Here is a 13,254-nt window from a genome sequence, read left to right on the forward strand (position 1 = left end):
ACAATGTCTACCAAGGGGGGGACTTCGTCCACATCCCTGCGAGCAGCGATGAGCTGCAACATAAAACCACTCAAGGTTTGGTGTAGGAGCTGCTCCTGCCGCAAAACTTCTCTGCGGAAGAAACTGCCAGCACTGAAACCAAAGCGGGGCAGCTGACTGGATTTCGAACCACACACGACTCAAAAACCTTCTACTAGAAGGAGAAGGCCTAGTGGTTTTCCTGAACATCCACAGCGATTCGCCCTTGATCAGCCCCAAAAACCAATAGCCTCCAAATCTTGGGCCGAGAGTGCCAGATCCTGCCCTGGGGTTGAGACAGCAGGTCTTTCCTGATTGGAATCTCTCATGGGGTGTGCTCTAGAAGGAAGACTAGCTCCAAGAACCATGTCCGGGAAGGCCAGAATGGGGCTATCAACAGGAGGTGGAATCCACACTACCTCACTCTGCACAAGACTGCCAGAATCAAACTTTGCTTGGCAGTAACGCCTACAGCCTCAGATCTGGGCATGGGCAGTGAGCGGAAACCATCTATCCCCAGAGGTGTGACGGGAGAGATGGGAGATCTACATCTGCCCTGCCGAAAAAAGATCCAAGATCTGAGCCACCTTCTGGCAGTTCACCATCCAGTCTCCCAACCTGAGTTTCTGCTTTGATGGGAAGTCCGCTGCGAGGTTCAGAGTCCCGGGAACGTGAACTGCTCTCGGGGAAAGAAAACACTATACTGAGTCCAAAGAAGGAGGCGTCGTGCATGCCGTGTCCAGGGGTACGTGACCGTGAGACACTACCAACAGTGTTGTCCATTCTGATGAAACGCATGACAACCCGTCAGAATTGGGAGGAAATGCACCAGGGGCCAGGAAGACAGATCACAGCTTTAGGCGGTTTATGCACCATGACAGAAACTCTCCTGTCCAGACACCACAAGCCTGTCTGCCCTCGAAGACTGCGCCCCAACCAATTAGGAAAACAACCATCGTAATCATTTGGCGACGACAAACAGCATCTTGACCCCCTGCTGAAAAAAGAGAGGGTCCCGCTATGTCAAAAGGCACGAAAAAGCAACTGACACTTAGTAGGCGGAGGGCCGGCCAAGAGTACTTTGTCCACCACAGAAATGGCCTCATATGAAGCAGCCCCAGGGGCAGCACAAGACAGCCTGCTGCCATGAGACCCAGGAGTCTGGCACATGTGCTCACCGAAACATGATGGCCTTAGCTTGAAGTGGGCCAAACACGTTTTTATACCAGAAATCTGAGCAGGAGCCAAAACAGGCCTGCATCGAAACAGAATCGAGCTGGGACCCCAAAGAAAATGGTCCATGAGAAGGTGTGAGAACGCTCTACTGATTAGGGCTGCTAAAAAAAGTGCTTGTCAAACTTAGACGTGGTTCGTCCGGCCACTCAATACTAAGCTTTTTGGCACAAACTAACACGTTCATTAGTTCAGTATGGGCGCGTCTGCAGTGTTAAAAAATGTCATCTAACCCAAAGGAAACAGCCTCGTGTGCCTCCAGGCTGGGACATAAGTAAGCATGGAAAACTCCACTATACTAATACTGTGAAATATAAACTCAGAATTGTAAGATAAAGTCAAAATTACCTTTATCGTTTTTTTTTATTTTTTATTCTGTGGCAGAAAAAAAAAGAACTGAATGTCAACATATAAACTCAAAATTACAGGGAAAAATTGTGAGTTAAAAAGTCACAATTACCTTTTCATGTTCAAGTTCAAGTTGAGCTTTATTCTCATCCTGCTACATGTGTGGACATACAGTGGAACGAAATAGACCACGGTGCTACATAGATACAGACATACAACAATGAAGCAACACAGTATAAACCTATACACAACTAACCTACTGACAGATTTTGAATATTAATATACTATATATAAATGTTTACCTATGCATAGACTTAAAAGGAAAAATATATAGACTATACGAATGCTTCACATAATACTGTACATGTGCAGAGAGAAACATCGTAAGTCAAGCAGCTGGCTCGGGAACAGTGCAAGATGAAACTGTTTTTTTATTTATTTATTTACTCTTTTTTTTATTATTATTATTCCATGGCAGAAACTGAAAGAAAAAAAAAAGAACTGAATTCCAAATATATAAACTCGGAATTGCAGGGGAAAAAAAAAAAAAAAAGTCAGAATTCTGAATTTATATCTTAAAAAAAATTTCTTTATCTCAGAATTGTGAGAAAGAAGTCCAAATTGTAAGAGAAAGTCACAATTAGCTTTATTTATTTATTTATTTTTTATTTATTCCCTGGCAGAAACAAGCATCCATATAAAATGCAGCTCATCCAATCAGAACATAATTTATATATAATGTGTGACAATAAAACATTATATGACTATAAAAGGTGAATTGCTTGAATCTCAATTGAAGAAAAATGTCTTATGCAACTCTTCATAAAATTAAGTTGCATTGCCAAAGGAATTATCTGGACTTGGAAAATTAATGCAAATAAAAAAACAATACAAAGGGCTTGTGTATCAAGTTCAGTGCTGCATAGTGATTTAACACACACAGCTCTGTTGTTGTTGTTGTGTAAAATAGGCAATAAAAACAGCAGTCCAAGGTATTTTTAACTCCGTGTTTGAATCAGTGCTGGACCAGGACCACCAAGAACCGTTTACTGAACCGCTGACTAAACAATTACAGCCCTCACATTACACACAGCTGATCAGATGTGGAGCAGAATCAAGCTTTTCATGCATCAGTACAGAACATACTTACATTTGACCTTCCGTTTGAAAATTGGCACAAAATGTTTGTTGTGTTTGAAACAAATAGTGACAAATAGTTCATTCTTTAAACATAATTATTTATAGTAAAGAATGGTCTCGGATTGCAGATGGTCAGGAGACAGACTTAAAAATAGACTGTGGTGAAGCAGACTTTAAAATCATGACAATGTTGCTAACTCGAATCAAGCTGTGGCTATGCATATTGATGTTTTAAATGAATATGTTGATTTTATACATGAAAATGAAATTGTTTCCATCTGAGTGATCCAGTGTGCAGTTGCCTTTAAACTCAAATTCCTCAAAAATGAATAATTAATGTCTTGCACAATTTAAATGTTTTTTAATGCATTAACTAGCATTAATCAATCTGACCTTATTTCTAAAGTGTTACCTTCAAATATCTGAATGTGTTTGATTTTATGCATGAAAATGAATTTTTTTCCATTTGAGTATCATGATCCAATGCAACTGCCTTAAAACAAACTCCAAAATTCCTCAAAGTGAAAACATTTTTGCCTGTGCGATCTGTGTCTGTGTTGTTTAACTGATCATTTCTCAGTAGCAGCAGCAGTAGATGGATGTTTTTACACCGTGGCATCAAACTGAGCAGCTGAACGAGTGTTTTTCAGAGGAGGGCCGCTGATCTGAGGGGGTTTCTCTCGGTTTAGCTCCTCCTTACTCAAGCTTGGGTTTCACAGGCACTTTTTTCCAGCTCTACTCTGAGTTTCTGTGCAGACAGTGAAGCACCTAACAGGATCATCATGGAGTTTATTCATCACATGAGCCTTTGAAAAAGAAACCTGTTTTCTCTGCTTTTACACTCAGATTTCTTTTCTTTCTTTTTTTTTTTTTTCATTTTACTTGCTGCTATTTAGTTCTGTTGCATGATATGAAGTCTGAAAACCTATGGTGATCATTTAAAAAGAAGCATGCTGTGAGATTCTGGTGTATTCTATGTGAAGCTGATCTAAGTGAGAACTGTTTTAAGGAAATGAAGGCTCAAAAGGCAGTCATTCACAAAAACAAAAAACACAAAAAACAACCAAAAAAACAAAAAAAAAAAAAAAAAAAAAAAAAAAAAAAACAAAAAACAAAAAAAAAAAAAACAAACAAAAAAAAAAAACAAACAAACAAAAACACAAAAAAAAAAAAAAAAAAAAAAAAAAAAAAAATCAAGGTGAGTTTAATTTCATCCGTTTCATTTTCTTAGAATCCATGGCTCAGTGGTTTGGAAGAGAAAACTTAACATGAAAAACCCACATAACTTTAAATTTATTTTCGTGGTTCTGTTGTTGTACTGCATATACAATAAAATAATATATAATCATAGTTTTAAATATGCATATATGAATACATATTATTTATATATGTTTATTCATAAATTCAATTAATTTTAATGTTTACCATTTTAACCAGTTGCAAGTATGCTGAAAAATGGTAACATCATAAATTTAATAAGTTGTAATCAAGTCAAAAAAATTATTTAATATTGCTGAATCAACCTAAAATGCATTAATTTTATACCAAACAAAATAAATTTTTACGGGCTAAGTCAGGTTAAAACAGCTCTGTAAGGTATGTGTGTTAGTATTATATATATATATATATATCCTATATATATATATATATATCTATATATCATATATATATATCGATATATATATATATATATATATATATATATAATGTATGTGTGTGTGTATATAACATGCATACATACACACACACACACACACTGTATATATATATAAATTACGCTAGTTGCTTGCTCTGAACTCATTATATATCTAAATTATTATGCATTTCTTTATGCATTCAGGCTTTAATCATTGATGTGGGACTGTTGCCCTCTTTTATTGGCTTCATGTTGGCTTAATTTAATTCCTAATGAATTGTTGTGAAACAAGTTTTAAGATATTCTTAAGGAATGCAAAAGGGAATTCCAACATAATTTGGAACTAATCCTGAAAATCAAACAAGATCCGGCTGAATGAACTGTGTGAAAAAAATAAACATAATATAGTTCAGTTTATCCAACAGGACAGTGATTGATTCCATAGATGTTCTAAATTATGCTAGAAAGTGTATTAAAATGTATTTGAGTGTGCTTGCAATGTGCTTGCATGGGTTCGATTTCCCAGTGGATGCATGAACGGATCAGTTGTAAACCTTAAAATGCAATTCGAGCTACTTTGAATAAAAAACGCGTCTGCCAAATGCATGCATGTAAATGTTTTGTGAACACACTGTTGGCTGTGTGTGAGGTGTAATTCTGTGTTCCAGCGCGTTCAGAGGGACGTGAAGGCTTCAGAAGTGTGTGATCTCGCGGGCATTCATGGGCTCTTCGTGCGTGGGGCTGATGCTGATGCTCCTGGTCAGTTTTCGGGGCTCCGGCGGTGTTTGTCCGCGGCAGTGCGCCCTGCTCTGTTCCTGCTGAAGTGCACTGCACCTTCCGTTCACTCGTGGGCCGTTCCCACAGGCATCTCCAAACAAGTCCCAGCGCATCAAACTTTGGGTCAGTCACTGCTGATTATCCAATGCACGGCAGAACTGGAAGTTTATGATAGGATCATGTGTCTGAAATATTAGAGTTTGCAAATTTGTGAATATTTCTTACAGCGAGTCCGTCAGTTAAGTCACATTTATTTAAATTGCGCTTTATACAATACGGATTGTTTAACAGATTGATTGAACAGGAAAATAATGGTGTCAATGGTGTAAAAACTGATCAGTTATTAAATAATTGTAGCAGATCCACATAAGACAATATTCAACTCAATTCAGTTCAATAACTGTCAGTGTTGTGAAGAGTAGTGTCATTATCAAGCTCAGTTCAGATTTTGTTCTCATCTGATTATTAAATACCTTTTTAAACATTTTAAAAGCCCATTTCTTTACAGACTCAGACATTAATGTCTTGATTTCAGAAAACTATGCTCACTATTATTGACTAGGAAAATAGATACAGTTAATGTAACACTCATTGACACACTAATATGGGGTAAGTTGTCACAGTTTGACTGTCTAGTGTAGTCTTTCAGCAAAGCTTAAAAATAAAGCAATTATTAGATTTACTGAAGAAATTAAGGGTAGTGCTGTTCATGTATGAAAAAATCATAAGTCCTACAAACCTGATTTAAAAAAAAACCCATACACCGTCTTTAGACAGTTGTCAACTATATGTTTATAATCAAACATGTAAAACCACTGTTAGAGAGAAAATAAGTGTCTGTACCATGTGATGCTGCTCAAAATCTTATAAATGCTGAGATATAATAGATCTAGAGAAACTTCCCCCATGTGACAAACTAGCCCCGGCCTTCCATAATATATACCTGTTCATAAAAATTAAGCATTTATATTTATAATATATGTATACTTATTACTCAATATGGTGTTGTGTATGGCTGCCTCGGTGCTCTGTAGTTTGCAAAAAAAAAAAAAAAAAAACTGGGTTAGCTGGTCTTAGGTGGTCTCACAGCCCTGACCAGCTAAAAAAGTGGCCAAAACCCCTCTAACAACCAGCTAAAAACCAGCCAACCAGCTTAGGCTGTTTATTTTATTTTTATTTTATTTTTTTCCCAGCAGGGTTTGTATAGTTTGTTAGTTCTTTTTGTTTCTCAAACACAGATGTTATTCATATATCTTTAGTTTTAATTATCTGCTGTCTCTGTGTACCGGAAGTTTCTGTCACCAAACCAAAAACTTGTGCAAACTTGGTAATAAAGCTCTTTCTGATTTCTGACTTACGCATTTAGTAGACGTTTTATTCAGAGTGACTTACAAAAGAGGGGCGAAAACAATTTGTCTAAGAGCCAACAATATTTGTAATATACAATGGTGATTTTTTTTTTTTTTTTTTTACTGTTTACACTTCAGCATAAAGAAATAATCCCAAGTCTATGTTGGAAACAGTATTGGTAACAATTAATTTGCTCTCTAACAGGTTTAACACTATAAATCACATCACAGACGTCTCCTTTGCTGGCCTTGGAAAACTAGAGCTGCTCATGATGCACGGCAACAACGTGCAGAAAATACCAGATGCTGCTTTTCAGGATCTTGTTTCTTTACAGGTAAAATCGCAGTCGTCTGGTGAAGCACACTAGTCCTTCATGTAGATCTAATTAATGAGCTCTGGCTTAAGTAAAAGTGACTTAGGTAAATATAAGAAGAATGCAGCTGCAGGATACACTGATGTAATATAAAACAGACTCTGTTGGCTTGTTTTTGTCATAATGACTCACTGTGTGTCCTGCAGGTTTTAAAAATGAACTACAACAAAACTGAGAGTCATTACCGGTCACACCTTCTCTGGTTTGACGGCCCTTATTAGACTCCATCTGGACCACAACCGCATCGAGTTCATCCACCCGGACGCGTTCAGTGGGCTGACCTCACTGCGTCTGCTCCATCTAGAGGCCAACAATCTGCAAAAGCTCCATCCTGCTACTTTCAGCACGTTCTCGCTGCTGCAGCGTTTCCCCGTCTCCACCCTGAAGCATCTGTACCTCTCTGAAAACCTCCTCAGCTCGATGCCCAGAAACATGCTGGAGAGCATGCCACAGCTGGAGAACCTCTTCTTATACGGAAACCCGTGGAGCTGCGACTGCCGGATGAGCTGGTTACAGGACTGGAGCGCACGACATCCAGGTGCTTCAAATGATCATCGCATTATTATCCAATACAGCTTTATCAGTATGACCTAGATCTGAATTTGCTGAAGGAAATCTCAGTGTTGTGCAGCAGTAGTTGAATAGTGTTAAAGTTTGAGGGCAGTTCAGTTTGTGGTCTTTGGTTCTGTGCAAATAAAATGCTGCCGATCACATTCAGTATGTAAATTGATCACAAATTAATTTTAATAAAGAAGAAAAATCTTTCTGAACTTCTATTATCATAAAATACATCTTTTTTATGTGTGCATAAAAACTGTAATATTGTGAAATATTACTGCAATTTAAAATAACACTTTTCTATATTAATATACTTTAAAATATAATTTATTTCTGTAATCAAAGCTGTATTTTCAGCATCATTACTCCAGTCTTCAGCGTCACATGATCCTTCAGAAAGCATTCTAATATTATATGCTGATTTATTATCAATGTTAAAAACTGTTTTTGCTGCTTATTATTATTATTATTATTATTATGGAACCTGTGATACCTTTTTCAGGATTCTTTGAATAAGAAGAATTAAAAAAAACAGCATTTCTTCAAAATAGAAATGTTTTTTTAACTATATTCACTACTGTTCACAATTTTGGGGTTAGTACATTTTATTCTTTCTTTTTTGAAAGAAATTAATACTTTTATTCAGCAAATATATGTTAAATTGATAAAAAAGTTATAGTAAAGCCTTTAACTATATATATATTGTTACAAAATAAATGTTATTTTGAATCAAATTTATTATTATTATTTTTTTTTCAACATTTTATTAAACAGAGAACCCTGAAAAAAAAGTGTCACGGTTTCCAAAAAAAATATTAAGCATCTCAACTGTTTCCAACATTGATAATCGGCATATTAGAATTATTTTAGATGTAAAATCTATCTGCTTTTGTTTCTGTTTGGGCCTCTGTCCATTTTTTTTTTCTTTAAAAAATTTGAAAAGATCAAAACTAGATATGTTTGAATATTTATAACACTTCTTAAGTCTGGATTTGTTTCATTTCCTAGGGGTGATGAAATGCAAAAAGGACAGATCATTTTCCAGCGGTCAGCTCTGTCCACTGTGTGCATCTCCTAAACACCTAAAAGGACAAGATATCTCAGATCTCAGAAAGTTCATCTGCACTGGACCAGCTATCAGCTATACAGGAAGAACGTCTCACATGAGGACAACATGAGTGAACTTCTGCCCATCGACAGGATCAAACCACCTTTTGGAAACCTCTCCCTCGGTTTATCCGACGAGCATGGGACTAAAGTGGATTTGATCTGCCAAATACTTGAACCAAGAGATTCTCCTAAAATCAGTTGGAATTATACAAAATCTCTGGAGATCGCTGCTAACGTGACTCTCTTCTTTGACCTGGAATGTCCTGTGGACAGAGACGACTATGAAAGCTTTTGGAGGCTTCTTGCATACTACAGTGAAGTGCCTGTGCATCTGCGAAGGGAAATCATGCTAAGCAGAGAGCCGGAGCTGAGCTACAGATACAGACAGGACATTGAAAAGGATGCTTACTTTTATACTGGTGTTCGAGCCAGTGTTTTAGCCCGTCCATCATGGCTCATGCAGTCTTTCATGAACATCAAGTTAAACAGGCCTTATTCCTCTTCTAAGAGTGTGAGACTTATTCTTAATACTCATTTGACTACCACCACAGACATGGAGCCCATCAGATCTTGGGTCATGATTGAGCATGACAATAAAACCCAGACAAGCTTCAGTTCTGTTGTGGGTGGTACGGTTGAAATGGACTGCCGTGTGCAAAGCTCAGGAAATGCTGCTGTTCACTGGATGGCACCCGATGGGTCAAAGATTAAAGCTGCATTTAGCTCGACCGACAAAAGAGTGACTGTTTCTAGCAGTGGCAAACTTCACATTAAATCTGTTGAGCACAGAGACTCTGGAGTTTATTATTGCGTTGCTGAGGTTGCAGGAGATATCGATGTTCTGCCTTTCCGTTTATCCGTTATAGAGTCCTCAACCCCGCTTCCAGGTGAAGAAGTTGGAATTGCTTTAACAAAGTTTGTTGGCGAGTCTGCATCTTTGCCCTGTCTTACTACGGCGACTCCAGATGCTGTGGTGAATTGGATATTTCCAGATGGCAGTGTACTGAATGACAAAGCCAATACGTCCAGGGCTTTAGTCTTTTACAATGGGACTTTGTTCATTCCGTATAGTCAACTTAACAATAATGGATATCACAAATGTGTCGCCATGAACCAGCATGGTGTGGATGTACTGGCTACTAAACTAACTGTTATGAGGCGGAAAGGAATCCAACCTCTTCGACAGTATCCCTTCAGACCGCAGTCTGCCGCAGGAGTGTCCACTAAGGTAAAAGCCTTTTTGGAGGATGCTGAAGAAGCTTCTGGAGATGAAACTCATGAAAGAATAGTACCAAACAGAAGCTTTATTAATCGAAGGAGGGGTCCAAATGCAAGAACGCAAGGACGTTCTTTTGGCAACAGCCGCCATAGGCGACCCTTTAGAAAGGGCATGCATGGACAACCAAACAGAACTGGCTTAACAAACCAAAGAACTGTTAATACCAGGAACAAAATAGACCCTCAGAAATGGGCTGTTCTTTTGGCCAAAATCCGTGAAAAAACCTCTCCAAAGAACTCATCAGTTAACATTGTCCAGCATGGCACAGAAGAGAAAAGTGTACAGATGATGAATGTAGATCATCCAGGGTCGACTGACAACATTGAGAGTTCTTCTTGTGACTCCGGTCCACAGGAAGAATCAAACACTTTCAGCACTCCACACCAAACGGATGTTTACCATACGCGTGCAATTACACCTCATACTGAGGGGCAAAATAATAACATGTATCTAACGGCTCCTCCAGAATTACAAACTAGCTCAGACGAGGTGCCTTACATCTCAAATCCCACATCTGGACCCCATTATGTTATGACAGAGGTGAACGTTATAGAAAGAGGGCATGTGAGCACCATAAGTGCAGAAAATAACCAAGTATATTCCCGGTCTGTCATCAAACCGGAGTCCTGAGAAAGAAAATGAGCTTAATTTCTCCGGAAAGACTGGCGTCCAGTCGCAGATTGGGGGTTTTGGTTCTGGACTCCCTGACAGCACTTCGTTTGCAACCACATCAACCGGCAGCATTACCCCGCATGCTCCAACAAGTTCAGCGCGCTCGAGAGCAAAAGATCACTGGAGCTTCAGGCGAAGATTTGAAAGTAGACGACGAATAAAATTAAGACGGCCATTCTCAAAGCTTCCTACAAGAAGACCATGGTCAACATCTACAGTTGTAGGAGTTCACGGTCAAACTATAACTTTGAAAGCTGATCCCACAAACCCAGCTGAAGATGCAATGATCCATCCAACTACTGCTCATGTTTACTCCAGAACCACATCTAGAGGCAGATTGATCCATTCAACTTCTACAACCAATGCTCTTATTTATTCCTCAAATCCAGCTGAAAGCATGTCAGTCCAATCAACTCTCCCAGCAACTGCTCATATTTACTCCACAACCGTAGCTGGAAGCACGTCGGAATTTCCGAGTACTACTTCCATTAATCCTACTGTGCCAAGGGATTTACCAAATGCCGTCAATGAGGAAGATACCATCTCCCTCCCTGATGACTCAGAAATCCCCAAAGTGAAGGCAAACAATTTCTTCCAAATTCAAGAGATGACAAACTCCAAAAGCCCCTACACGTCTCACCCCACGAGCACAACATCAGGGCTTGAAAATGAAGACATCCATTATTTTGAGCAGGAAGAGGACGGAAGCATTGCACCTGCAGAAGAGATGGATGAGTACTTGGTTCCCACGAGTGTAGATCCAACATCTCGACCTGGCTTTGAAACAGTGCCACTGACAGCTGCTCGGCAGGAGTTCACAGGCAAGCTTTCAACAGCGTTACCAAAGGCCAACAAAGAGATTCATCCAACAGAGATCAGCTTCACTTTGGACACAGACAGGCTGGGTGTCTTCCACTTACCTGAATCACACTTTAGCAATGTTCAAAGAGAGAACGATATGTTGGAAATAAGTTATACAGAAGAATCTGTAGTCACCTCCATGCCACAACCCCAAGACTACCCACGTTCACAACCAAATGAAAGCTTTAAAGAAGAAGAATCCAATCGCAACCAATTATCTTTTCCCTCAACACCAGAGACTCTTACAGAATCCATAATATCTGTTGGGACACAAACCAAGCCTTCAGCCACAAGTTCACCACCTCAAACCAATGAGATTTACTTCCTACAACCAAACTCCTATTTCTAAGCAAGACCAAAGAGAAAGGATAGTCCAGGAACTTGATGAACCTTTGATTGTTCCTTCAACATCACTGAGTACTCTGCCTACAATTACATTTTCAGTAACTACAGCCATAATTCCCATTACAACCCAACTCATTGGAACAACAACACCATCTACTACACTGTCGACAGCTGCTACTACTAGTACACCTGCTCTAAAGTTAACACCCAGTTTACCCTTACCAGACAATAGAATCCCATTTTACTCAAGGGATCCTGGAACGAACTACATTGATTCCAGGCGCAGGGGAAGCTTTCCCAGCACTAACCACAGGTATCCGCACTATCACCGTAAAAATCCCTCTGTGAACATTAGACCTAATATTATCAGAACCCCTTACGTCACCACTTCAGCTATGGAATTAAACCATCTCAACAACATCAGATCAACTACAACACCTAAGATTTTGACTGCTCAATCTGCCACCTCGAGTCACACAAACTGCGTCAAGCACCACGCAGCCAAACAACAAAATTCAGATCGATGAACCAATCAACAGACAATCGAGTGCAGTTCTGCTTTCTCAAGGACCACAAACTCTTCCTGCCCACCAAATGAGACCCAGGATCACTGCTGCCAAACTCCTCACAGTCACTGTGAATGCTGGGACAGATGTGCGGTTACCATGTGATTCTGTGGGGGAGCCGAAACCCCTCCTGACCTGGACTAAAGTCTCCACAGGTAATTCACATATGACATGACAAGAATTTACAGTTACAGCATATTCAGGAATTGGAGTATAATTTCAATGCATAAACAGAATCTAATCTTGTAAATGTGTTTTTTTTCTTCTCTCTCTCTCTCTCTCTCTCTCTCTCTCTCGATATATATATATATATATAATTTGACACTTTTGTTTTTCATGTTCATATATTCTCTCTCTCTCTGTACTACTTGGGATACACCATATATACATATCTAAAAATATATTATAAAAATTTAAAGATATTGAAGTGAGAGTGAAGTGATTTGGCCAAGTATGGTGACCCATACTCAGAATTCGTGATCTGCATTTAACCCATCCAAGTGCACACACACAGTAGTGAACACACACACCCCGTGAACACACACCCGGAGCAGTGGGCAGCCAAATTGCTGTATTGAAGGTGGGAGAGAGCATTGTACATTCACTCCCCCCACCTACAATCCCTGCCGGACCTGAGACTCAAACCTGCAACCTTTGTGATACAAGTCCAACTCTTAAACCATTAGGTCACAATTGCCCCAATTATTATATGTTATTATATTAAATATATATTTTTTCAGAGACTAGGCAGAGATTATGTAAAAATATGTTATTGTTGTTTTTGTACAACCTCTGTGCCTACAAATTTCTAAATTCTATATTTTTTTATTAATTTTATTATTTGTTTTCAATCATTCTGTGTGTGTACAGAATTATTAGGTGCATTGAGCTTTTTATAAAAAAAAAAAAAAGATTGATCCCATTTTATATTAAGTGGACTTAACAACTATGTATTTTCATTTAAATTAATACATTGTTACAATGCACG

The 13,254-nt window shown here is 38.7% G+C and overlaps 1 pseudogene; it reads left to right on the forward strand.

Moving 5' to 3' along the window:
* Nucleotides 1–5,095: 5,095 nt before the first annotated feature.
* LOC122133902 overlaps nucleotides 5,096–13,254 on the forward strand; it is a 28,729-nt pseudogene continuing 20,570 nt past the window's right edge.

This window comes from Cyprinus carpio, chromosome A9 (assembly GCF_018340385.1).
Source record: "Cyprinus carpio isolate SPL01 chromosome A9, ASM1834038v1, whole genome shotgun sequence".
In the NCBI taxonomy this organism is placed as follows: Eukaryota; Metazoa; Chordata; class Actinopteri; order Cypriniformes; family Cyprinidae; genus Cyprinus; species Cyprinus carpio.